The 23521-nt window shown below is 40.1% G+C and overlaps 1 protein-coding gene across 3 annotated transcripts in view; it reads right to left on the bottom strand.

Moving 5' to 3' along the window:
• Positions 1 to 22358, bottom strand: part of HS3ST5 (heparan sulfate-glucosamine 3-sulfotransferase 5) — a 244445-nt gene extending 222087 nt beyond the window's left edge. For 2 of the 3 annotated variants that reach the window (XM_072997633.2, XM_072997628.2), the window contains exon 1: positions 22221 to 22358. The gene's annotated coding sequence lies outside the window, so the exon portion shown is untranslated. The remainder of the gene's footprint in view (positions 1 to 22220) is intronic. The other variant, XM_078384877.1, reaches the window with a different exon arrangement.
• Positions 22359 to 23521: the final 1163 nt, after the last annotated feature.

The raw sequence follows: 23521 nt of genomic DNA, 5'->3' as shown, positions 1-23521 counted from the left end.
CACATCAGTTGTGTGACTTGATACGCAACAAGAAATTCAAATGCCAACATCTCAACCAGCAGCAATACAAGACTGGAAATTTATGCAGCTGGACAAAGCATCAGCATAGTTATTCAACTGAACTCCTGCTAATGAGTGAGTCTGCCCCAGTTTTCACCATGCTGATATTACTAGTGTACCATTTCAGACTATTAATGCAGGCTCACAGATAGAATGCTACTTCATACAAAAAGAAACTAAATCCTAACTGAATTTTTTTCAACAAATGAAAAAGCAGAGTCTCCACAACAGTGGTTTTGAATGTAACTTTTTCAGCCAAAACACATTTTCCTGTTCAATATGTTGTAGATGTTCTCAGATAGCTCTATACGTTTTGTTGTTGTTGTTGTTTAGTCGTTAAGACCAGAGCACTCCAGGCCCTCCTGTATTCCATTGCCTCCTGGAGTTGGGTCAAATTCATGTTGATAGCTTCGATGACACTGTCCAAACATCTCCTCATCTGTTGTCCCCTTCTCCTCTTGCCTTCACATTTTCCCAACATCAGGGTCTTTTCCAGAGAGTCTTCTTATGAGATGGCCTTCCAGTGAGCACTCAGGGTTCATTTCCTTCAGAATGGACAGGTTTGATCGCCTTGCAGTCCAGGGGACTTTCAAGAGTCTCTTCCAGCACCACAACTCAAAAGCATCAATTCTTCAGTGGTCAGGCTTCTTTATGGTCCAGCTCTCACTTCTATATATCGCTACTGGAAAAACCATAGCTTTGACTATCCAGACCTTTGTCGGCAAGGTGATGTCGCTGTTTTTTAAGATGTTGTCTAGGTTTGTCATTGCTTTCCTCCCAAAAAGCAGGCGTCTTTTAATTTAGTGGCTGCTGTCTCCATCTGCAGTGATCATGGAGCCCAGGAAAATAAAATCTGTCACTACCTCCATATCTTCCCCTTCTGTTTGCCAGGAGGTTATGGGACCAGTGGCCATGATCTTAGTTTTTTTGTTGTTGAGCTTCAGACCATTTTTTGCTCTCCTCTTCCACCCTCATTACGAGGTTCTTTAAGTCCTCCTCACTTTCTGCCATTAGAGTGGTACGTCTGCATATCTGAGGTAATTGATATTTCTTCCGGCAATCTTAATTCCGATTTGGGATTCCTCCAGTCCAGCCTTTTGCATGATGTATTCTGCACAGAAGTTAAATAAGCAGGGAGACACTACAGCCTTGTCATACTCCTTTCCCAATTTTGAACCAATCAGTTGTTCCATATCCAGTTCTAACTGTTGCTTCCTGTCACACATACAGGTTTCTCAGGAGAGAGATAAGGTGGTCAGGCACTCCCATTTCTTTGAGGACTTGCCATAGTTTGTTGTGGTCCACACAGTCAAAGGCTTTTGCATAGTCAATGAAGCAGAAGTAGATGTTTTTCTGGAACTCTCTGGTTTTCTTCATAATCCAGTGCATGTTAGCATTTTTACTTCCAAGCAAATCCTGCTGATTTCAGTAGGTCTTTTTTCTTACTCGAAAAATGTAAACCTGACTGCAATATTTCTTTTCTACAAAGCAATTTAGCCAATGTGGGGTTTTCCCCTTAAAATTTCTATCGTGACTGCTCAAAGTAGTGTCTGGACAGTGATTTGTGTTTCTATAACATACGCTTATATTTAAAACATACCTTTCATTCATGGAGCACCAGTTCCTAACAATCTCTCATTACGGTCTTTAACAGATCCAGACTCACTTAGCTTCAAGATCACTGTTCCAGGTTCCTTCACATAATGCCCTTGTGTGAACTTTCATATTTTCATGCAGCTAAATATGCAGCTTCTCTTTCCTACTAAAAATGTCAGTGGCTATAAAATAGAGAGAACCACTAAAATTTCTGAATGGAGGCAACCGCTGGTTTCTTCTGTATATAGAACTCATCATTATAAACACTGCTACTTAAACCAAAACCAGGACCCAACTATTAAGATTCTATTAATTCACAAAATTCTGACTGCCTTAATGAATCTATTAACCAATTCCTGCCCCCAACCGTTATTTTAGTTATAACCAAATGAAACATTGTACACTAGATAAGCCTCAGTACTTGGCGGAAGGTGGTGTAGCATCCAGCCCTAACCACACAATCAATAAGATTTACTGAAAACAAACATGTTTAAGGTTGGGAATTGACTTCATTTTGACTAAACCCCAATCCAATAATCCTTTGGAACTGTTTTCCCGATTACTTTCCCCTATTGTTTAAACCATATGCACACCTATCTTTCTCTCGCAGTTATAGCACAGCTCAGAGCAGATAGATAAGTCAGAAGAAAAACCTCTATGCATAGCTTCAATGTATATTCTCAACAGCATTTTATTATGGATGCAGTTTTGTTTATCCATAATGAATGTAGTGCATTTTAGAACATGCATCAAGCGTAAATTCACTTCTTACACCTAAATATTATTTCCTCTGAGGCCAACTGAAAAGCCATTTTCTGTATGCAACACTCTACTGCAGTTGTTAAGCAAGATGAATAAAGATCTATTCCCCAACTGAAATGTCAAAGGGAATAGCAACAGAGCATAATTACCCAAATGAAATTTGGCCAGGGCGCCAGAGTTAACATCACCACTTTTGCAAAATATGCTGCACATATTTTATGCAAAGCACAGACTGGGCAGACTGCCAATTTTAGTTTCATGTCGCGTACAGACAGCACAACTAGGGCTATAACACACTTGCTTAAATGTGGTTTTTTTAATCATTTAAAAATAATAAAATTAAGTGATACTGGGTAGGCTCCTAAATGCTCCTACAACAGAGTTTCCCTGTGTATTTTTAATGCACTGTAAAGGTTTTAAAAAAAGAACTATAGTCCAGTTACAGTGCATGTGCTTTGCATACAGAAGATCCCTGCATGCAATTTTCATCCCTGATGTGTTCTCATAAAACCACGGAACACAAGCATCCTGTTCCTTAAACTCCCAATTTTGTTTGCTATCCCTATGGATAAGCTTTTACTTGAAACAATGGCAAAGTCCCCACCTTCACCACCAATTATTTAACAGCACAGTCATTTCACAGATCTCAAAGAATGACCCACTCAATGAAGAAGCATTTTCATCCCTACAGGACAACCCCCCCCCCAACTAATCTAATTGTGATATCAGTAACTTTTGTATCAGGCAGGCAAGCCACAGTATGAGCCAGATTCCTACCTTAAAACCATGCGCCTGTGTTTCTAATGACTGAATCATCTGCTAGTAGGCTGCTCTCACCCATCAATTCTGAAATCGTATGCATACCATTTTGTCCCCCAAGGATGGGCTCTTTTCTAAGAGATCATTTCCCCAGAATGACACCCTCTTTTCTTGAGACTCATTCTCTCACACACTTAAGATCACCACTATCTTATTCCCAAGGCCTTGACCAGAAACTCACCTGCCTCTTTCAGTTCTTCTAAGGTAGCCCTCCGGCCACGAGGGAATGAACTTATTCACCGAGAGCCAAGAATTCATTACACAGAGCACATTTTCCAATTTCTGCCTAGTTAGCAGACAGAACATGTAGTGTCCCACACAAAGTACTTAATAGCAGTAGCACTTAGTTATTTAAATTTGTAACTGGTTCTTCTAACTGGCCTCCTTTACTTTAAACATCATGAGGTAGCGGGAGTTTGACTGCTTTGACCTTCTTACCCTATTATCAAATTCACAGAGCAGCTTAACGTTCCAATCTATTTACCTGTTTCCTTCAAGGATATATCAGTTGATGGTCCATTCATATGCACAAAACTAGGATCCCTGAAAACTTCCCCGACATTAAAACAGCAGGTTTCATTAAAAAGGGCTCATTTGAGAGAGTAAGGGTATAGATCAACTACTAGGCTGCACTAAAAAACAGTAAGTGGAAGTTTAAAGGAAGATTTTAGTCAGAAGGATGGAATTTTTTCAAATCAAGGGTGGTGCAAGAAGTTGGCATTAAAGAAGGGCTGTATCCAAACAGCTTATTTTTTTTCTTTTCTGATGTTTTCACCAACTAGGTCTGTGCTGTAGATTTTATCAGTACAAAAATATACATTAAATTTTCATGCTTTTCGAGACATAGATTATTCTAGCCTTTTCACTGAAGTTTACTTTAGCACAGTAGTTCCCAGCCTTGGGTCTCCAGATGTTCTTGTACTACAACTCCCACAAATCCTGGCCAGCACACCTAGTGGTGAAGGCTTCTGGAAATTTTAGTCCATCTGTGGACCCAAGGTTGGTAAACCATTGCTTAAGCATAAGATTTACTTCACTTGAGGATTTCCTGCCAGAGCAGAGTTACAAAGAATTTAACTCCTACAGAATGATGTCCCTTAGGATTCTACTCTTGAGGTGCAAATTTCTACAGGGTTGCCTACCTACTTAGGATTTTGCTGTATCCTGATCTTTGTGCTGTATAGATACATTCAGTATCTTACGGCCAGTGCCAATGGAAACTTCCCTTTAAATACAAGCAACAGCTGCAGAGGGTTGGGGTGTTATACTGATGTCTTCAAGAAAATGAAATTGTTCCTCTCCACTTACCTGGATATTCCTAAGGCTGTTTAGGGATCCTTGTGATTCCACTGTAACCAAAAGGTGTATATGAACTGCAGTTACACCATGTCTACACCATAAATATAATGCCTAGTTCTGTCTTAAGAGTGACCTACTGAAGTTTTTCCCAAACATTTGGTAAAAGTATCAACCTCACATCTAGCAAACCAAATAAAAGTATCTGTACATCGCTCCCCAGCACAAAAAAGGCATCCATAATATTGGTATCAGGAAAATAAAGCAGAATTTAGCACCTGCTAACATTCTTAAGCTTTGTGTATCCTCATTTCACCCTTTGCATAAATGCCTGCTGGCACAGTTGTTTACTTACATATTTTGTTGTTATTGCTGCAGCTTCTTGTCAGGATTTGTTCCTAACATGTGAACAAGGGGTTAAATTTAATATTGTAGAGAGAATGTAAGATGGATGAGAAATGTAAAGTAATGCCTGTAAAAGTCAAAGTGAAATGGTTGACTGATGACATACAGCTGGAACAAGCTTAGGTAGTGCTTGTTAACCACGTTCAGCTGCATGGCTTATACTGTAGTGATAGGCTGCTCTCACTATATAAGCAGAGGAGTGAGAACAGCACATTGCCACTCAGTTGTGAGTCTGGTGGTTTTTACTTCTTTGAATGTCTGTGTGGCTCTAAGTGATTTACGCACAAGCTATGTATATAATGCCATGTATATATGTATGATCTATGCTGATATATGAAGTCTGGATATATCATGGCATAAATTTCTTATCAAACTCTCTGTTTTTCCTAAACTCTCCATGTCTATTCTGTTTATTAAAGGGAGGATTTGAAGCTGCCTGATAAGAGACTTTATTTAACTTGTTACCTTGGGCTCCAAGGTTTCTTTTCACTAACAGAGTTCTCTTGTAGCTTCAATATCCAAACATTGACTCCAAGAATGTTGTAGGTTTTTCGGGCTCTTTGGCCGTGTTCTGAGGGTTGTTCTTCCTAATGTTTTGCCAGTCTCTGTGGCTGGCATCTTCAGTGCTGTCCTCTGAAGATGCTGGCCACAGAGACTGGTGAAACGTTAGAAAGAACAACCTTCAAAACATGGCCAAAGAGCCCAAAAAACCCACAACTATAATTAGATCCTGGCTGTGAAAGCCTTCGCGAATACATTGACTCCAAGCTTCTGGAGAGACAAATGCCACATCTGTGTTTGTTGTTGGCACCCAGCCAACACTTCTCCTGCTGCTTTCATCTTGTAACTGATAAAGCTTTGCATTGAGCTATCACAGTTTTGTGTGATCTAGTAGTTTTTTGTGTGACTTCCACGCCTGTTTCCTGAATTCAGTCTAAAGCAGACTGGTTTGACTTGCCTATCTTCTTTTTACCCTGCCTTCTGTATAATTTTGTAAGTCAACCTTGCTTCCACCTGGAGTTTTTTCCCTGTACCACAGACTGTGCTGGGCATCCAGCCATGGCATTGGGACTATGCACAGAAAATACCCCACTGCTTTCGGGCATGGATAGAAGCCTATTAGCCATCTGCTCTCTCTGATCATTGCCTATAAACCTTCCTTTAGATGTACCTACAGTAAGAACTTTTAACATCTCCAGTTGTTGATTCCCCAGATTCAGCACTCCGCATGGTTCTTGTTTCGAATAAAGACAGCATCAGCCTTAATCTCAATTGAAATCAGATTACAAAATGAAGTTCAAATATCAACCCATTGCTTTCTTCATTTTTCTTAATGAATTGGCTGGTTTTTTTTTCCACCCACCACCAGCTGTTATCAAATTAATCAATGGCTTTCTTTCCACATTCTGTGAAGAGACTACCCTAGTGGTGCAAGTATAAATATTCCAATGATATGCTGAATAAAAAAAGGTAAATACAAAACAAATATATACACTGAAAACTGGTGTTAATTCTGTTTTCTTCTCCTTCAATAAGGAATGTCAGAAAACTAGCATATGTAACACTCCTAAAGTAACTGAAGAGTACCTCAGAATTATTTAGATGCATTTGGGGGTAAAGACCTTTATTTTAGTTACTATGACTAGAAAACATTCCTTCAAGAGCTCTACAAAGCACTAGAAAAGTGTATTTATGTAGACATATATTCAGACATCTGCACGTATGCCTCGTCACTGAAACAAGTCATGGAAAGGTCCAAGAGGATTTTTTTTAAAGTTTACGTACCTTAATTATGTGTTTGGTGATTGTTTCTCCTACACTGTGCTGTAAACCATTCCATTCATTTAAAGTCAATGTTTGTACTGCTAACTTTGAAGGAATATTTTGCAATGTCTGAACTTTTCAAGATAAGTCATCACCTCTAGTCATGAAACACAGAATTTCAACAAAATGATTTGTTTCTTGAGATCAGGAGACCAGGGTTCAAATGAGGACTCAGACACAAATTCTGACTCAATGAGGAGTGTAAAAAAATCTGGCACAACTGACACCGCTAAAGTACATGAAAAGTATCTCAGAATTACTTTAACACCACTAACACAAACCATTCTTTCTCAACCTAATCGTCCACAAACTGTTGTGAGAGAAAATTATGGAACAATAGGTTGGAAAGAATATATATTGACCCTGAGTTCAGTGAAAAAAGAGTAAAATACCCCTATAATAAATAAATAAATGTATCGCCCTCTAGAAGTATGCATTGCAATTTATTAAAAAAACTAACCAAGCAAGAATATATATCAAGAAGTTCGCTAACATGCAGTCTTTCTCAGTTTTATTATAACTGCCATGGATAACTGCTTCCCACCATCAAGAAATATGCATGCTAAATACAGAAAACATGCATGTCTGTGACCTACCAACAGGTCCCTGCATAAGGAACAGGCATATCCTGTCAGGGCTGAATTGCTTGATTAGGTAACAGCTATTTCAACCAGGGATGCAACCTTGGTTCAGTGAGGATCAAAGTGACATTTGGATGGAAGATGTTTCCTTCCTGCAGAGCTGGGTGAACACCCTTTGAGTTGTTAAACTATAATTGAGGAGTAAATTTAAGATCAATGTTAATCTTTGTTCAGTTTCTCTCTTGCACCTTAATTTCCACTTGCACCTACATTTTCCTAGAAAGAGTGTCCTACCACTTGCTGTTCTACTTGTTTGCAAGTAAAAATAAAATTAGATTACCTTTATTTTCTGTTCTTATTGTAAAAGTAAAATAGATATAAACAGGAGAATGAAAACACTGTTAATGCAGGCTAAATTTCTAGCACACTATTTTTTTCTAAAGTTAAATTCAGTTAGTGTGGTACTTGAAAAAAGTGATCACAGGTAGTAATACGTAATACACATTTTTTAAAGAAATCTACTTTTTGCCACAGCCATATGCATCATCAGAAGGATGATAAAGTATCTAGAAATTAAACTATGTAAGCACAGTACCATCAATCAAATGGGCTTTTCAAGCAGTCAATACATCTGAGATTAATAAAATGTGTGAAACCATAGAGATATTTCTTTAGTAATCATGATCATTATTAACTTGTGTTGACAAAATAACTATCCTACATAATCCCAGCCTGTGCTTGAAGCAGACTAAACAGCTGGACAAATGCCTGCCTGGTCACACTCTTAAGTATGCAATCAGATGGAGAGTAACTCACCTATCGGACTGTTTGTGGCACAATCCCTGCAAACTATTTCCTAGTGATCAGATGATGTATGTGATTGTGAGACCATGAAAAAGCCCAACCTTGTTTCATGTTCAAGCTGGAACTCAAGCTGGCTTTTCTTTTTTGGGGGGGGAGGCAGTCTTGAAGCAATTCCTCCGCAGTTGGAGCAGTCACTTTAAGGGAGATTGTTCCCAGCAAAGGGAACCTTTCCATTGTTATCAGACATGATAATTGTTTAACTGTCAGATCATACCCTAACTCAATGCCATTTTGGATTATCTCAGTGATGATACATAGTATTTAATAAAGCTGTGTATTGGGCTGATACCAATATGGATGAGATAACACAGTTGTTAAATTTAATAAATATTAGTTGATCTGTTAATTATATAAATACTATTTCTAGCATCTCTTTAATTAAATGCCAGCTAACTGTCAATAGTCAAAACCCATCAGTATCATACAAACTGGTTTTAGTTACCTTTTATAACACAAGTACAGTAAAGTAGTGGTGCTCTATTTTATAGTGGATGAATTGCTGCGCATATGTGGAAGTCTCCTGAAAAGTGAGGAAGGTACTGAAGGGCACCAGAACCAATTCCTGGCCATTAACCTGTCTCTAATATATCAGTCAATTAACTAGAGACAAGAAAATCCAATAGATGCTTATTTTCAGCTGAAAGTAAGCAAAATAATGGAGACAACTTTACTCACCAAACATGCGGAGAAGAGGGCCACCCCTTTATTATAGATTATACATTTTATGCGTTTTGACAAGAAATGTGTATCAAAGGGGAGTGGAGGAGGAGGAGAAAAGAGAGGATTTGCAGGTGGTTGAGCTCATCCCTCCAGGTTCCATGCAGTTAGACTCCCAGGTCTCTTATCTCTAATGAAAGACACTTTTCCAATTAGGCTAGTTGGTTGCAAAGTGAAAAAGGAATTCAAGCAGCCTCCCTCCCTTGTTCGTTCTTGTCTACTAAGCAGAAACCTTCATGTAGCAAAGCAAGTTACAGAGGCAAGATGGCTGCAGTTAGGCTAAGACAGATATACATCTGTATGTGTTTTGACTTGATCCCTTCAGTAGCCTCAAGGCTACAGAGAAAAAAAGTTGGTAAAAAAAAAACCTTCACCTCTGCTAGGCAGCATCTACCATGTTCCAGTTCCTTCAGAATTTAAAGAGTCCTCCTGTTCATAGAAAAGACAACCGTGCACCCACCCCAATGGGAAGCTCAAGTATGGATTTTTACTTAAAATTCCTAATAACACATGTGCAATCAGACAGTGAGAAAGGTACATATCTGATCATACCAGAGAGGTTTGTTTTGCTGCAAATTTCTCTCGGAGTAACCCATATGCTGGGGAATCTTTCCAGACTGGCACCAAAAAGCAGTAGGCCTACTGCTCGACCGAAAAAGATCCAGCTTATGCACTGATCAGGATCAGGCTTGAGCAATATTGCTTCTACATCAGGTGATCTCCAGGATATACCGTAGCTTGCTCTGGACTGCACCACAAGCAACTCTCTGCCCATGTGATCACACCTTATGTGTCTACTTCTGAATGAGTCAGGAAATTAATGCAGTAAGAGCAACCTACATGCACTCAATGATATCATTTTACCTACCACTACCAAGTGAAGATCCTAATATTTAAGTTGGAGGCTTATATTCATGTAGTCCACTTTAGTTATGTTTTACCTGGTCTTAAAAACCCACTCTTTTTTTAAGCAAGCATCTTATCCTTAATATGAACAAAGTTTATCTGTTATGTTTTATCTTCTCTGCCGATGGAGAAACGCTGATAATTCCACTGCCAGGATTTTATTACTGTTGAAGTTTAGAATAAAATCCTCACATTTTTATTAATAATTTCTATCAGTGTATCTCTAGTTCCTCTTGACTTCTTATGCATACATTTGTTGTTATGTGCCACCAAGCTGTTTCTCAGGTTTCAGCCTATGAATTAATGGCCTCCAGAATGTGATGTCATTAACAGTCCTACTCAGGTCTTCCAAACTAAATATCATGGCCCCCTTTGAGTCAATCTATTTCATGCTAGAACATCCTTTCATCCATTTTTCCTAGTAGCATTGTCTTCCCCAGTAAATCTAATCTTCTCATGAAATTTACAAGGAACAGCAGCCTCAGTTTAGTCATTTAGCTCCTAATGAGAGTTCAGGCTCAATTTGATCCAGAACACGAGGGCTAGAATGCCATTATATATTTTCACTAGCCTAAGGCTAGTTGAAATGCCAGGTGAACAGCAACAAATTATGAAGTTGGCATAGACATTTTTATAACATATTGAGTTACACAACTGGTGTGTTACAGATAATGCCTACACTGACTTCTTAACTGGTGACAATTCACTACTGAAAGTTAAACAGCTACCATTATGCTAGCAGACATAACTAATAGGATTCAATCCACTTATTTGTCTTTATGGCAGTAGATGGCATCGTAAGCAATCCTCCAACACATTTTAAATGAATCAAACTCCCACCACCACCACACACCTATACACTGAATCTGGGAACCAAAGTGTGGATGATCTTGGCTTTAATCTCCAGTGATATATCCTTTCCAGGATTCATACTACTATTAAACATTACAATTCTAATGCATCTCAATTAACTCTTTTAATTCCAGTCCTTTCAAAATTTCAGAATCACAAATCACCTACAAAGTAAATAAATGCTTGAAAAACTCTACCAGGAGTAGACAACTCTCATCATCCATCACCACTATTTATGCTGGCCAGAACTGATTACAGCTGCAGTCTAACAACATACAGAGGGCCAGAAGCTGCCCAGGCTTGACTTTTCCCAACAGATAGTCTGATAAATATCTACTTTTATATCTTCTGCCTTGGAGCAACAGCTTGCATCTCTGCACCTGTGGACAGTTAAGTGGTGGTGTATCCTACTAGATAAACCATCATAAATTCTTTTTTCATATGTGAGTAATTTAGTTCTTCCATATATATGTTTAAAAACAATTAAATGGTGATTCATTGAAATTTTTGTTCAGGTCTTACAACTCTTCCTATTACTATTACAGTACTAGAGGTAGTAATGGAAACAGCTGTTGGTATGCAATAAAGGAGAGGGAGTTCTCATTATGGATGTGTGTAGGCTTGCTGAAAATAGGGCAGTCTACTGTGGTATCATGGATTGTCAAAGAGGCTTTGCTTTCCTGAGCAACCCTTTTATTTTAAAGGACAATCATACTTGTCCTTTTATGCAACCCATGAAAAGAATATCTGACCTAGTCTCCATAGCTAAACACAGCTATAGATTTCATTAGGTCACAGTGATAGTAATCTAGCCAGACATCTTGCATAACAATATCTCATTCCAAAATCCTATCTCAAGCCCTGTCGCTATAGCTCAGCTAGAATATGTTTATTAAAAAGACACACACCCTTGATTGAAAAGACAACAAGTTGCAAAATTCCTTCAGAAATTAAATGGTTTCTGAAACAATAGCTTGGCTATTTCTTGAATAAACCCAATAAATTCTGTCATCTCAGTCTCTAACTTAAGAACAACCACCTTTGAATAATTCTTAACTTACTGTACTTGGAAACTTTTTCAGTCTGAGGCTATAAATAGAACAGCAGGAATATGATCATGATCAATTATTATATGGTTTTCTTCCCGTTACAGTGATTGAAAGGTTATATTATCTATTTTCCAGAAAGTTGTGGGATATGGATATTTCTCACTTATGCTGGTTTCATCCAAGCAATATTAAACACCTTTTACCACAAGATAGGCAACATGATGTCCTCTATGAAGTCCTATAGAGTTTTATGGACAAAAGATTTTCCTCATCCATCCCTTGGCTTTGCTGGATGGAGCTGATGAGAACTGCAATCTAACAGCACCTGGATCATCATTAATCCCCCAGCCCTCTTCTCCATAATGAAAAGGGGAAGATGGCTGTTCAACATGGTGTTGCTGCATTAGCACTTTGCATGATCAGTTATCAAAAACAGTTGTCTTTACTTTGCCTGTGTTCCTTGACACTTTTTCAAAAGCTGAAAAAATCTATGCAAATTATACTTCATATGAGTTCAACAATGGCAGCCTTCTTGTCGTGTTAAGTTCCTTTACAATAGGAATTTAACTCCATAAAAATTCAATAATACCTGCTGCATTACAGCGTAAAATTAGGCCTGCTGAGGTCTTGGAATACATCTGCATGACAATGCAATTTATCTCTCTGTGAAAATGAAGTGTTGCCTAACAGCTGCCTTATTTGAGTTTCCCACATTTTAGTCCATTCTAGATCCAATTAGCCTTTTGTTTCTGATCATGGGGCATTCTCGGCAAAGATACTGGAGTGGCTTGCCACTTCCTCCTCCAGGTGGTTTGCGTTTAATCGGAACTCTCCACTATGACCTGTCCGTCTTGGGTGTCCCTGCACGGCATAGCCCACAGCTTCCCTGAGTTACTCAAGCCCCTTCGCCATGACAAGGCAGCAATCCGTGAAGGATTGCTTGCTTGCCAACAAAAGTCCGCATAATCAAAGCTATGGTTTTTTCAGTAGTGATGTATGGAAGTGAGAGCTGGACCATAAAGCTGATCGCCGAAGAATTGATGCTTTTGAATTGTGGTGCTGGAGGAGGCTCTTGAGAGTCCCCTGGACTGCAAGGAGAACAAACCTATCAGTTCTAAAGGAAATCAAGCCTGAGTGCTCACTGGAAGGACAGATCCTGAAGCTGAGGCTCCAATACTTTGGCCATCTCATGAGAAGAGAAGACTCCTTGGAAAAGACCTTGATGTTAGGAAAGTGTGAAGGCAAGAGGAGAAGGGGACGACAGAGGATGAGATGGCTGGACAGTGTCTGCGAAGCAACCAACATGAATTTGACACAACTCCTGGAGGCAGTGGAAGATAGGAGGGCCTGGTGTGCTCTGGTCCATGGGGTCACGAAGAGTCGGAAACAACTAAACGACTGCATGACGATATCCAATTAAAATGTAGGTATAAATATAAGCTATAATTAGAAAGCAGACCTAAGGACTTTGTTCTTTTTGTCTTAATTATACACTAAGCAAGACAATTTCAATGATGTTCCTCTAATAGAGAAAATTACTCTCAGTGGGATGGGCATTGAATTGGTCATTTTTATTTTGACTAATTTTATGTATCTCTTTTTAAAAAAATTTTCTTAAACTACAACATAAACAAAAACGTAAAATACATAAACCAAAATACAAATCGACTGTGTTCCCCACCACCATAGTCGGGACCTCTTGCAATAATCCTCTTCTTCCTCTGTCTTTATTCTTCTTCTTCTTTTATTTTCCTCTTCTCCAGAACTGCATTGATTCTTGATTTGGAACATTCCCTTTTCCTCTTGTTAGCACATATTCAAGAAATCTGCCCCATACATCATAGAAATTATTTTTCATCTTTCCTTTCTTTCATCTTTCCTTTCTTAATCTTTAAGTTACAAGTTAACTTATCATTTATAGCAATGTTCCATATTTCATTATACCATTCTTCCATTCAAAATTCAGACTTTGATTTCCAATTCCTAGCTATTATTAATCTGGCTGCTGTTAATAAATTGGTAATCAATTCTCTAGTCATCTTATCATATTCCACATTCTCAAATATTGATAACAGAGCTATGTCAGGATTAAATTCTATATCTTTTTCACATATGTCATTTAGTTCTTTAAAGATTAATTTCCAAAATCTTTGTATTTTTTTTGCATTCCCACCACATATGAAAGTATGTGCCAATTTCCTTCTCACATTTCCAACAGACATTTAGATAACTAGCATTAATATTATTCAGTTTTGTCAGTGCCAAATACCATCTTAAACCCAATTTGAAAAAAAATTATGTCATTCTCACCGACATAAATCATAAAACCCTCATTTTCCACATCTTCCTCCATTCTTCATCATTTATTCTTTTTCCTAAGTCTTGTTTCCACACTACCTTCAATCCTTCTTTCATAGTCTCTTCTTCTTCTAGATCAAGCAGGAATCTATGAATTTTATTCACTGCACCCTTTACTGAATATCTTCATATGATAATAGAAATTGTTCATACTTTGTATATTCTCTACCTTTATGATACTTCTTTACCCATTTATTAGCCCATCTTTCTAACCGCATATAATTCAACCATGATATATTCTTATTTTGTAGGATTTATTTCATTTAATCTTTCAATCTCATTTTATACAACCAGTCTTTTAATCTAATCACCTTTTTTCTTTAAATAATTCTGCATAAACTTTCATATTGGCGGGAAAATTCTCTATTTCAGTCACTAATCTTAAAGGAGAGTTAAATGGACATAAATTCTTTCTATACTTGTACCAGACATTTAACATAGTCTTTAAAAACAGGTAATTAATTTCACTTATTTTATATTTCTTAGTCATACCAAATAGATGTTTTTCAATATCCACCTGTAATTCTGATTATTCCATTTCCCACCAAATTAACCTTTCTGAGCTATATATAATTTCCCCAATGAACCTCAACTGATTAGCCAAATAATATATTTTTTAATATTGGTAGGTCTTTACCTCCTCTTTTTTTATGCCAATACTTTTTATTTATTCTGGCTCTCTTCCCTTCATTACAATATTTATTAATCGTTCCTTGCCAAAATTTAAAATCATCTTCTGCTAACTGTACTGGTAACATTTTAAATAAAAATTTTTTTGGTACAATCTTCATTTTTATCAGTGCGATCCTTCCAAACCAAGAAAGTTTTAAATTAGTATATTCCTGTAGTTCCTTTTTAATATCTCCTTAAAATTTAATATAATTATGTTTCTTTATGTTTTGAGTATCTTTTACTAAATCTATACATAAATATTTAACCGATTTACATATCTTAAAATCATGTTTATTGCAGCAATCATCCTGCTTTGGCTCAGGTAGAAGATCATTGGCATGTGCCAATGAGAGCTGTTGGGATGCGGAGCCAGAGAAACTAGAAGGGAGGGGTGAGTCAGAGTCTAGGGAAGTCAGTCAGGGAGAGACAGAGAGGAGATAGTGTGGGGCAGAGAGAGTGTTTAAGTAGTGATTAGTCAGAGTGTGACCTGTATTAATTAAGATAGAAGAGGTTAAAGTAAAATACAGAAGCTTTGTGTAACTTTAAGAATGTGCTTAAGAATTATTCCTGAAACAACTTGTAAACAATCAACCTGTATCTGTTTAAAAGTTCAGCACTGAACGGGCCTTAGTCTTTCACAGGAAATATAGGTTGATAAAGAAATCAACTGGGGGCAGCGTGTCAAAGAGCATGTTGGGATACCTTCGTGAGCTCTGGGTTTGGTGAAACAAGCAGGGGCCATGGGGTAAATACCACATCTATCAACAAACTTTTCTTGTTTTGTTATATTATGAGTAAACAACATTATTTCAGATTTTTGCCAAATTACATGTAATCCAGTTATTTTTCCAAATTTTTCTAAATGAATTTTAATTCTATCTATATTTTTAATGGGGTTTTCACTGTCAATAGGGAATCATCAGCAAATAAATTAATCTTTATTTTATTATTTTCACCCATGCCTTCAATTAAATTGTCATTCCTTATTGCATTTGCTAACATTTCAATAACCAAACAAAACAGAACTGGAGAAAGAGGGCAACCTTGTCTGGTGCCTCAACCTAGAGCTGTCATCACATCATTAACAATTACTGCAGAAGTGTTCTCCAAATATAATTGGTCTATTACCCCCCTAAATTTCTTTCCAAAACCACAACCTTTTAAAAGGATGTTTAATGTTGGCCATTCTACACAATCGAATGCCTTAAAATATCTAATGATAAAATACCTGCCTTTGATTTATCTTTTTCTATATTATATATAATATTCAAAACCCTCCTAATTAAATTTTCCATTTGTCTTCCCTTTAAAAAACCATTTTGATCCTTTTTAATATATTTTGTAATAAACATATTCATTCTATTTGCCAAGATTGCTGTAAATATCTTTGCATCTTGATTTAATAAATTTTACATATCTCAAATGTAACACAGTCAAGTTCCAGACTTCAAAGTGGTCATCCAATAAACACTCAATTCATGACAAATGTAATTTAATTATAAATACGAAATTGAAAGGAAAAATACAATATAACTATCCACACAAGAAGTATATCTATTTGTGATTTTTGAACAAAAGCAGTTTTCTGGATTATGCAGCTGTGGTTTCCACCTCTGCGATTTCATTTCATGGGGTTCTGAACTATATGATCAAAATAGACAAAGCATTCTGAACTTCACAATGCAGTGGAAAAAAATGACATTCGCTGCTTTGGATAGTGGTCCCAGTCTTGGGTCCCCAGATGTTCTTGGACTAAAACTCCTGCTGGAGTTCTAGTCCAAGAGTATCTGGGGACCCAAGGTTTGGTACCACTGACTTAGGACATTTCTGGTTTAGGACAAAACACCCAAAAGGACTGGAAGTCACCATCTGGAGAGGCACTAAAAATTTTTACTTGCTTATTCCATTTCATAATACTGTAGCTGATACTTACTCAGTGGAGTTTTAAAAGATCAGGCAGTATGCAGAAAACTGGCAACATAGAAGAATATATGGAGCCACATATTCACTAGATCTCACTTACCATATAAAAGAAAACCTATTCTGGGTAGCAGATATCTTCTTACCATCATCCACCTCTACACAATCCCCAACTGTAACTGTTAATCACCTATTTGTGGTGCATTTCTTCCATAAGTGAACACATGCACGGAATACTTGTTTGAGACGGACCAACAGGTTAAAGATTTTCATTTGGACTAAAAACTTTACTGCATTTATGTGTCACTCGCAGAGTTAAAAAAAAATAATTCCCACCTATCTTCACCAATTTTCTCTTAGAATTATGTGGTATAACCTCTGTATTTGTGACTGTGTTTCAAACTATAAGAAATGCACATAATTATTCAAAAGTAGTTCATCCCTTAAGTTACAAGGTGTTATTAATGCAATTTAGATGACTATATATCCCCCTTCCAAGAAAGAAATGGATTGTACACCACTTTTTTTTACACAATTGCAAAAAAATGCTTTATCTAACATACAACAGATAAAGAACTAGATTCTTCCCATGAAATATCTTATAACATATCTGGTCCACAAGAACAGTGATTACGTACTCTAGAAATCTAGTATTCTCAGTCTGAAGCATGTAGTCCCACTGCTGTTAAAAAGCTCGATTCTCGGGGTTGGGTGGGTTTCCTGACTAGGTGCAGTTTTAAAGCCCTGAATTATAGAACTGTCTTGTCTTTAGAATATTATACACTTCTCCTTTGAATTGCACAGGTTTGAGCAGGTGGTTCATGGGTGTCATTAGCTGGTCTTTTGTGTGTAGTGATCCCCTTTCCTTGTGGGTGGGTAGAGTTCGTTGACTTTTTGCACGTAGTACGTTTGATAGCTGGGAGCCAAGTTTTGTTGAGCTTCATACTTTCCTCTTTTTTGTTGAAACTGTGCTTGTGCTTGTGGATTTCAATGGCTTCCCTGTGCAGTCTGATGTAATGATTGCTGGTGTTGTCCAGTATTTCAGTATTTTGAAATAGAATTTCATGTCCAGTTTGTTTCCGGGCATGTTCAGCTACTGCAGATTTTTCTGGTTGTTTTAGTCTGCAGTGTCTCTCATGTTCTTTGATTCTGGTGTGGATGCTTCGTTTTGTGGTTCCAATACATACCTGGCCACAACTGCAAGCTATCCAGTATACTCCTGCGGTGGTGAGGGGGTCCCTTCTGTCCTTTGCTGACCGCAACATTTGTTGTATTTTTATGGTGGGCTTGAATACTGTTTGTAGGTTGTGTTTTTTCAAAAGTTTCCCCATGCATGGGGAATGACCCATCAACCACAGGAACAGATAATCTCTTCCCCTTAGCACAACAATACACCCACAACAATACACACCAATCACCCATCTATAGGAAAAGACAAAAGCCTATCTCACAGCCATAAATACTGCACTCCCAAGCCAACTACACCAGAGCACAGGTTGCTGTCCTCTGAAGATGCCGGCCACAGAGACTGGCGAAACATCAGGAAGAACAACCTTCAGAACACGGCCAAAGAGCCTGAAAAACCCAGAACAACCATTCAATAAATACATTGCCTCTGGCCATCCAGAAGTAGAGCCATGAGTGCAACACCAAAGATGTTGGTTTACTTGCTCAGCCTCTAGATCAGGAGTCATGGGGCCTTTAAGGGCTCACAACACATGGCACCATATGGAAAGGATTGTCAACACAGTGGAAGTGAACCTCTATAGTGAGAAATGCGCTCTCTCTCTCTCTCTCTCTCTCTCTCTCTCTCTCATGTGTGTGTTACTCAACTGTTTATACTTTGTAGTTCTGCAACTAAAAGCCCTTTTCTGTGACACACTTTCCCTCCAAAGAATAACTGCATAACATTGTCACAGAAGAATACACATAGCAATTGTTACATCAGAAACTGAAGCTCCACATGGATTTGTTGGAAAGGCCTTTGGGCTGGACACGTCTTCTCCTCAGATGGATAATGTACTCTCACGTTTTTGTTCTCCAAATAACATGCTGGGAGTAAAACATAACAAAATAGCAAAATGAACAAAGTGGAATTGTAGCCCATGATTTGCTTTAGTTCAACTTTCAAAGCAGCCATCTGTGCATATTCCCAGTTCCAGTCTTTGTCTGCTGACACTTCAAGATTTCCATTTTTGGGACACATTCAAAAATTCTTAACTTGTTTGAGAGTCACCTCTAAGAAACACACAACTGAAAACAATGTGTGCATGGTCAGTAGTAACACAGTAGTTTCATTTTTCTAGAGCAAAACAGAAAGTGATGTACGAGTAAACAGAAAACAATCATATTGTTCATGCACACACACACACACACACACACACTAGAAAAGCAATATTCTGAAGGAAGTGGGTTTCGAAGTGAATGCTTTTGTGCAAGATAATGCTTTGGGGAGGGTATTCTGTCTTTGTTTGTTTGTTTTCTGGTATGTTTAGCTGTTACACACCTCTTCAAATGTAACACCTCTTTTGAATTTCATATTCCATAAATAAAAGTGTAAAATGTGAGCAGTACTATGCTCTGTTTCAATCTTGTGTAATGCTTTTGTCCTAAAATCCCTACTTCAGATGTGTGCAAGATCCAAACATTTCCTATGGAAAACACTATACACTTCCACAGAGGCATAAATGTTTCCTTATTTTTTTCTTCAACAAGCCTAGTGTTTTATTTAAGACTCCCTTCTAATGTCTCTTGAGCTTGGGACATGGCTTTTCATGTAGGGGCAATGGTCAAGACTGGGTTTCCTTGAAGCCCTGCTACCTTTATTGAATCTTCTTTGAGTCCAAGTCATCATATTTAAGTCCAAATGATCTATTGTGCACCATGTACAGCAAATGTAGTAGTGTACTAAGACATTATGCTACAATGGATATTTAAAATTGTATTTTAAAGCAATAAATACAAGAAACTGCAACAAGTTCCATTAAGAAATCAAGGCATCCTATCATCCTGATCTAAATATGCTTACTTGAAAGTCTCTTTTCTGTTGGTTTTAACAGACCTTACCCAGATTCATTCTTTGTTGCGATCAACAGAATGTACAGGCAAGGATGTTGCACTACAGTGATTCCACAAGAATGTCTGAATACATTCAATCCCAATTAATTCTTTTCCAAACAATCACTTAAGAAAGATGTGTTTCTGTCACTGAGTAATCTGTGAATCTCACTATGCTGGTGTTCTCTGAACCTTTTACTTTCCACAAAATTGCTGTATTTATAAAATGGCATCTGTCTTATCAAATGAACTACCTTTAAAGAAGTGATTTAGGCTCAGACTCCAAAGAAAAATTCTGAGCCGTGCAATCTGACATATATATATTTCAGTACAAGATTTGGAAAATTGTTTCCCTCCATGTCATATACCTACCTAATTTTTCTCCTATGAACACCCATCTCCATTAACACCCATCTAAATTGATTTTATTTCTTCTTAATTGTAAAACCAGGTATAAACATAAAGTTTTAAGTTAAGTGTATACTTTATCATCTCCAATAACTAGGAATCTGCCTGCAAGAAGCAAATGAAAAGTTTATGCTGGATTATGCATTTAGAGACAATACACACAAAATGTACTATCACAGTCAGCTGGTTCAAAATATATCCATAAAAATGTAAAATGGAAGAATATTCTCAAATAACCTTTTTTTGTAATAATTTTAGGCAGGTGACCTGCATCACTAACATATATCTCACAATTCTCTACACTACACCAGGAACCTACCAATGATGTTAAACTGGGGAAACACATCAAGAAATATGGGTGAAATCCTGTCTCTGCTACAGTACAATTGTTAACAGCTGATATTCTGATTTAAGTGATCAATACTATTGCTTTTCTCATCTGTTTGTACAGTAACTGTATCAGGCATCCAGTTATGAACAATTACATAAACTCAGTCTGATCCAACCTGAAGATGCATGGTAAGTTTTTAAAAATATCTAACAATACACATTATTGCAGTCTCCCCCCAACCCCTTCTTTGATACATAAGGACGGATATCTGCAGGAAAAATACAAAGCACATCTTCTCCAGTCTATTGGCTGCTTAATTCTGAATATTCTCACTAAGGTCAGCAGGACTGCTTCTAAGAAAGTCGTTTCTGGTCACTCCAGGTCTAAAGCTGTGCTTTTCCCGCTGCATCGATTCTTTGTATCAAAGCACTTCCCAGCTTCCCTTATCCTTTTCTCCTTAGAAAGTATTTCTACAAGGCTCTTAATTCTTTCACCCATTGAAATCCTTGTAAGTTTAAATTGTTCATTTCCAGGACAGCAAGCTTACAAAGACCAAGAATCCGAAGTGAAGCTCAAAAGGAAATTATTGCCAAACCTCTTGCCTCTAAAATTAAGGAAAACATTGTGAAATTGCCTAACAAACTCCATTAAAAAGCCTCCAGCAATTGCCGGTTTTATACGTTTCACAGAAATCATGCCAAGTCATGTAAAATAATGAGGAGAGCTGTCCCCCAAAATTCCCCCACCCAGCCAAATGCCTCTGACGTCTGTCAACCAGAACTATCATAAATCCTAAGGAAGTTGCCACGTAGAAAGATGTGTGTGTGTGTGTGTTTAAAAATGGTTAAATGAAGCCAGGCACTAATTTAATATAAAACATTTTGCAAATATTAATACTCCCCTTAAGGGATCCATATTTCACAGTTACAGCCTGCTATTAAGCACACGATGAGAGGAGGGGAAGCAGGAGGCGGGGGTTGAAGGAACGGATCAGCCTTCCTACCTACAGCGCGGGAGAGATGCGCCCAAAGGAGAGAGGCTCTAAGAATAGAAGGTGCTCCCAAGAGGAACACTCAGATGACAACACCTGCTTGCCTCAGCGTGGCAGCTTTGTGGGTTGTATCCCCAAAAACCACTCTGTCCTCCCCGGTTAACTAAGGCTGCCTCACTCACTGCCACAGCCCCTCACGCCAATGGCTTCTCTGTTCTTCTCAAGCCTGGGGGGGGGGGGTTAAGGGGCGCGGAGCCCTAACCCAATAGATTGCCCAGCCAAATCAAGACCAGACGCCCCTCTCCCGATTTCCGACACCGATCGCCCCAACGAAATCCGGAGCCCGCCAGCCAACTGGCCAACACACACCCCTCGGTTGAGCAGCGCCATCAACACCGCCAAGAAGAAACGAAAGTGGTGCAGGCAGCCGACCCTTCGACCTGTAGAGGATGGGACGTCTCCCTTCCAGGTCGGTCAGCTTGCCCAGGTGGGCAGGCAGCCTTCAGCCCTCGGCCGAACAGGGCACCCTCCAAACGGCACCTGAGACCAGCAAGGCGCCTCTTTGCAAGCCAAACACACGCCGGGAGACAAGCCCGCGCCCCCCCGCCACACACACACCAAAAAGTGTGCGCCCGCCCGCAGCCTCCCAGAGAAGCCCGTCCTCCCGCCTGCACTGGCCGGGCCACCACAAGGAGGCACAACAAGCCCGCCCCCCCCCCGCGCACGCCCCTTCCCGGTGCCTGGACACTCACGGAGGGAATAAGGACCGGGCGCTTCGAGTCCAGGCAGCTCCGGCGGCACAGCTGCGGACCGTCCCGACCACTGAGGGGAGCTGGGCGGGTTGAGAGAAATGCCCACGTTCGCCGGCCTCTTTCCCCGCCTTTTCTTCTCCCACTTCCTCCTCCTCAGTATTTCTGCGGTCTCTGGGAGAATGGCACCGCTTGGCGTTTGCCGGGCATCCTTCGCCAGGAGGGGGGGGGGTCTCGCTGAGGGGGGTTGTTAATGTATTTCTCCTTCTCTTCCCCCCCCTTTCAGTAAAAGCCGGGCGGGAGGCAGGAACCTGGGTACGGAAAAGACCCTCAGCCGGAGCCTTGGTGCGCGCCGGAGAAGTAGCGGGAGTTCAGAGGGAGGCGTTTGCAGCACATCCCAGAGAGGGCGAAGGCAGGTGCAGGAAGGGGAGGAGGAGAGGCAGAGGCGGCGGCGGCAGGAGCGGCAGGGCTCGCTCCCGAGGCGCAGGCACAGCGGCAGCGGCAGGAGCAACCCGCGTCTTTTCACTTCCAGCTCGCTCGGCTCGTGGGAAGCAGCCGCCGCCGCGGGAACCGCGCGGTGCGGAAGGACAGGAGGAGGAGGAGGAGGAGGAGGAGGAAGAAGGGCCGGCGCGCATTCTTCTTTTCACTTTCACGCGCCGCGTCCCAACTCTCCGGAGTCCCAGGCGGGCGACTCGCCCTCCCGCCTCTTCCGCGAAGCGGCCGCCGACATCGCCCGTGGGGTGCGTGAGCGTCTCCCTCACCGGCAGCGGAGCATCCTTCTCGCTTCTCCCTGTGGCGCTGTTGGCACGCAGGCGGCTCGTCTTCTCCCTCCCGCTGCTTGTGCTGGAGTCACAGCCGCCGCCGCCGCCGGTGCCCTTGCGTATGCCCCAACAGCCGGCGCGCCTCCCCGCCCTCTGCGAATCTCGGAGGCACCCACTAGTAAGGCTCTCTCGCCCGCCTTCGCCTCTCGGTGGTGCCGGCGCCCCTCAGCCCAGGCTGCCTCCCACGCTCCCGGGGGTTCGTGTCAGCAGCGGTGACGGAGCTGGAAGGCGAAGGACGTGCCGCTCGAAGAGGCAGCGGTAGGGGCGAGAGTCCTCCAGGGCACAGCGCACGTTCGCATCGGGCCGCTGTTGCCTGGCCCCGGTCCCGGCCTGGGCCGCCCGTCGTCTGAACATTCGCCCCACGGAAGCCCGAATAATACGCGAGCCGCCTCCTCGTCCCTGCTGCTGCTCCTGCTGCTGCTGCTGCTCCTGCTGCCGCCGCCGCCGCCGTTGCTGTTGCCGCCCTATCAGATCCAGCAACCT

Source organism: Pogona vitticeps, chromosome 1, assembly GCF_051106095.1.
Source record: "Pogona vitticeps strain Pit_001003342236 chromosome 1, PviZW2.1, whole genome shotgun sequence".
NCBI lineage: Eukaryota > Metazoa > Chordata > Lepidosauria > Squamata > Agamidae > Pogona > Pogona vitticeps.
Note: the sequence above shows the minus strand (reverse complement) of the source record. Positions and strands in the feature narration are given on the sequence as shown.